At 41.4% G+C, this 4,478-nt stretch overlaps 1 non-coding gene across 1 annotated transcript; it reads right to left on the bottom strand.

Annotated features, from left to right (window-relative positions):
* Window positions 1-573: 573 nt before the first annotated feature.
* Window positions 574-680, bottom strand: LOC118489403. The gene has a single exon (XR_004887422.1). It is a non-coding gene; the product is annotated as a small nucleolar RNA R71 (small nucleolar RNA).
* Window positions 681-4,478: the final 3,798 nt, after the last annotated feature.

Below are 4,478 nucleotides of genomic sequence, written 5' to 3'. Positions count from 1 at the left end.
GGGCCGTGGTTAACTTTCTGACCAGCATACTTTTCTGTTTTTATTGTAGGACTTGGAACCAGACGCCATCTTACATAGTGTATGAGCTCCAGTTCTAATAAGGACATAAAAGAACCTCTAGAAGAACCCGAACGCTTTCTCAGCAAAAGACTAAAAGCCAAACACCAACAGAAAGTTTCGGGGAATCCACCTCCAATGGCGGACCAGCGTACTCTCATGGATTATCTACGACCCACCGTAGGTAACCTAGGCGCCGCTATCAATGCACCAAATGTTGAAGCAAATAACTTCGAACTTCGGCCGCATTTGATACAAATGCTCCAAAACTCTGCAACCTTCCATGGGCTTGCGGACGAGGATCCCCATCTACATATTACTAATTTCTTAGAAATATGTGATACCTTTCGGATCAATGGAGCATCAAATGACGCCATCCGCCTTCGAATGTTTCCTTTCTCGCTAAAAGACCGAGCAAAAGCTTGGCTCAACACCCTCCCAGTTGGATCGGTAAACACCTGGGATGAACTAGCCCAAAAATTTCTATATAAGTATTTCCCTCCCGCTAAAACGGCTAAATTAATGACTGAAATTAATACATATTCACAAGAGGACGGGGAATCCTTATATGAAACTTGGGAAAGGTTCAAGGAACTATTGCGAAAGTGTCCACATCATGGCCTTGCCATATGGCAACAAGTATCCACTTTCTATAATGGGTTGTTGCCACACACAAGGCAGACACTTGACTCTAGCTCCGGGGGACTTTTAGGTAATCGTCGCCCGCATGAAATATATAACCAAATTGAGGAAATTGCTCAAACCAATTTTCAGTGGCACACCCCCCGAGGCAATAAATCTATTGCCCCGGGCGCCCATAAGGTTGATGAAAGCACTTCTTTACAAGCCCAAATCGAGGCCCTTTCTTCAAAAAATAAAAAAATTGGAAATGACAAAAACAGTCTCGGTCATGGCTTGTGAAGGGTGTGGTGGGCCACATGAAAATTGGAGTTGTATGAAAGAAACAGACGATAAACAAGAGTCGGTAAGCTACATTGATAATAGACCTAGGCCGTCGGGTCCTCCAACGGGCACTTACAACCAAGGATGGCGAAACCACCCAAACCTCGGTTGGAGAGAGCCTGGCAATAGTAGTAACCAACAAACCCAACGAACAAACTTTCAACAACCCAGAAATGAGTCACAAAATTTCACTCAACAACAAGGTGGACGAGAAAGGCTGGAAGATACTATATCTCGCCTCATCTCCGACACCGAAAAGAAAAACTCGGAAAGGTTTCTACAATTAGAATTAAATTTTAGAAATCAACAAGCTAGTATTCAAAACATAGAAAACCAATTAAATCAACTAGCTCAAAATTTTTCCGAGAGACCACAAGGTGCATTACCAAGCAATACCGAAACAAACCCAAAAGCGCAAGTTCATCTCATCACGTTGCGAAACCGCACCGTGGGGCCTGCAGAAGCGCCACCGCCGACAGAAGAGACTATACCCCCGCCTCTGTAGGAGAAGAACTCTCCTCCATCATCAGAGCCTACCAAGGCTCCTCGAGTTCCGTACCCCGGTAGGTTAATTTGTCAAAAGACCAATGAGCAATTCGCAAAATTCGAAAGTCTATTAAAACAATTGCATGTCAATATTTCTTTTATTGATGTCTTAACCCAAATGCCCAAATACTCTAAGTTCATGAGGGACTTCCTCACTCATAAAAAGAAAATTGAAACTTTGCAATTAGTTAACTTAGGCGAAGAATGCTCTGCCCTCGTACTCAACAAACCCCCCCCCAAAAGAAAATCGACCCTGGAAGCTTCACGATTCCTTGCTCAATCGGGGACTCCCCGATGCACTAGCCGACCTTGGAGCTAGCATTAACCTCATGCCCTCATCAATGTTTAAAAGACTCGGCCTAGGAACAACGAGTCCTACAAAAATGAGCATACAACTTGCTGATCGATCCGTCAAATTCCCGCAAGGTGTCATCGAAAATGTCCTAGTAAAGGTAAACAAATTCGTCTATCCGGCCAATTTTGTCATACTCGATATGGAAGAAGACACCGAAGTCCCCCTCATACTAGGGAGACCATTTCTCGCCACCGCACAAGCAGTGGTAGACATGAATGGCGGAACGCTCACCCTAAGGTACGGGGATGATGAAGTAAAATTCGGGGTTGGGAAGAGAATAGAGGACGACGACCCGGTCAACTATATGAAGGTTATTGATTCGAGTTTGGATGCTGCTCTCCGACGGTGCAACATGGGATGCCAAACATCCCACTCGGAAAATATATAACCTCACATTGGGTCTAGCCAAGGACCCTTATAAACGTGGCGCACCACGGAGGTATTCCGCGGAACTATCCTTAGTTTAGTTTAATCTTTTAGTTTTAATTTGCAGGAATAAAACACACTCATGGTGGTAAAGGATGAAAAGGGGAATGAGAAACATGACCCCATGCACAAGAACAAGGCAACCCGACATCAATTTCTCCATTACATAAGGTTCAACACGGGCCGTGTCCAACCAACACGGCCCCGTGCTGAACCCCCTGCAGAAAAATGCCCAGTTCAGGTAACTGGACACGGGCCGTGTTCACCAGACACGCCCCCGTGTCCAGGCTTCTGCTTCTTTTCTTTAATTTTCGTTACTGGCACCTAAACACGGGGCCGTGTCCAGACTGCCAGTGACATAAATTTTGGCTTTTAACACCATATTACACATCTAATCAACCTAAAAATTTATTTTTGGGACACATTGAGGACAATGTGTAATTTAAGTGTGGGGGGGAAGATAAAACCTTACACAAAACTCTATTGGAACCGCTAAACACCCCAAATTTTTTCAAAAATTTTCATTTTTTTTTACTTGTCTAAAGTTAAGTTAGGAATCCTAAGATTAATAAGGTTATATTTTTACAAATTTACAAACGAGAGCGTCGTGATAACAAGAACCAACATAAGAAAATTATGAAAAGGAATGACGAGCTTAGTTAAAATTTGATTATATATACTTGCTCACATAGAAAAAACCCATTCCCATAAAAAGTGAGTTTTGAGCCTTTATTGAGCATACAAATTTACACCTTTAGACTAAATGCTCATTTTTCGTTTCTTGTGTGAATAGCCGCTTGGTTCTTACGACTCTAGAACTTGCCACGACAATTCATTCCCGGTCCTTACCAACTTAAACCCAAGTAAGTAAATGATGGAGGCATTAGGACTAACCATTTTTCTTTCTACACCATTATTTTTCAATTTTTTTACCACCTACCCAAAATCTACCTAGTTAACCCCTTTGAGCCTAAACCTTTCATTTCTTTACCCTAAAACCCTTTTACCCACCAAAAACCCTTTTTATTTTTACCCTTTATTTTAGTAACAAGCTCGGTTTTTCGTGTGACTAAAAAGAAATGAATGATGAAGTTAGAAATAAACAAACAAAGCTCTTAAAACAAAAAGCTTGTTTGAAGAAATACTTCACAAAAAAAAAAAATAAAATAAAAAGTCACTAAAACAAAATGTTTTACAAAAACCGACGCTTTTTACGCTTTTCGCCCTTTTCTACTAACCACTAACCCATTCACCCACCTTTAGCCCAAGCCTTTACCCATAAAGTACTCTTGATATTTACAAAGGTAATAAGTTAAAAAGGAGGAGGATTGATTGCTTGGCAAGCTTATGGTAGGAATAAGTTCCATGCCGCTCTCGAGTGATTCACTAAAATACACCTTCGGCCGAGTGTGAGTGATTTCTCCCGTGAGGTATGTGAACTTGTATATAAATGGAATTTTAAAAAAGGCATGTTATGCCCAAATAAGTAATTTCTCCTATGAAACGTTCTAACCAAATCATAACGAATAGGATTGTAAATAAATAAAAATAAAACCTAAAAAAATCTTGGATTCCCGACACTCTATGACAAGTCAAAACCTTCTCTTCTACCTATTCCGTTTGGGAGTGTAAGCCACATATTAAAGAGTTTTGCTTGAGGACAAGCAAAAGTTCAAGTGTGGGGGTATTTGATGTGTGTAAAATGCAACATATAAATTACATCAAATGAGGCATAAAACTAACCCTTTTAAGTACTAATGTTGGAAAAAGAGTGTTTTTGTCTTCCTTTTGTATTTTCAAGATTAAATGAGCTCAAATTCACAAAAGAAGCAAAAAGACAGCTAAATCTAACATAAATACAAGAAAAGGAACATAAGTGGACTGCCCGACCCCTCAACGGCATCCTCCCAAGCAAAATAGAGAAGGCAGAAGACTGAACACGCCCCGTGCTTAGCCAGCACGGGGCCGTACCCAAGAAGCAGCAGAAAAGACAAACCTATAGAAGCTTCTATTGCCCACCACGGGGCCGTGTCCAGTGAACACGGGGGCGTGGCGAAAGTACAGCAGGCGCATTAATTGTAATTGCGAATTACAATTAATGAAGAGAGAGAGAGAGTGTCAGACAGGCACG

Source organism: Helianthus annuus, chromosome 17 (genome assembly GCF_002127325.2).
Source record: "Helianthus annuus cultivar XRQ/B chromosome 17, HanXRQr2.0-SUNRISE, whole genome shotgun sequence".
NCBI classification, from domain to species: Eukaryota; Viridiplantae; Streptophyta; class Magnoliopsida; order Asterales; family Asteraceae; genus Helianthus; species Helianthus annuus.
Note: the sequence above shows the minus strand (reverse complement) of the source record. Positions and strands in the feature narration are given on the sequence as shown.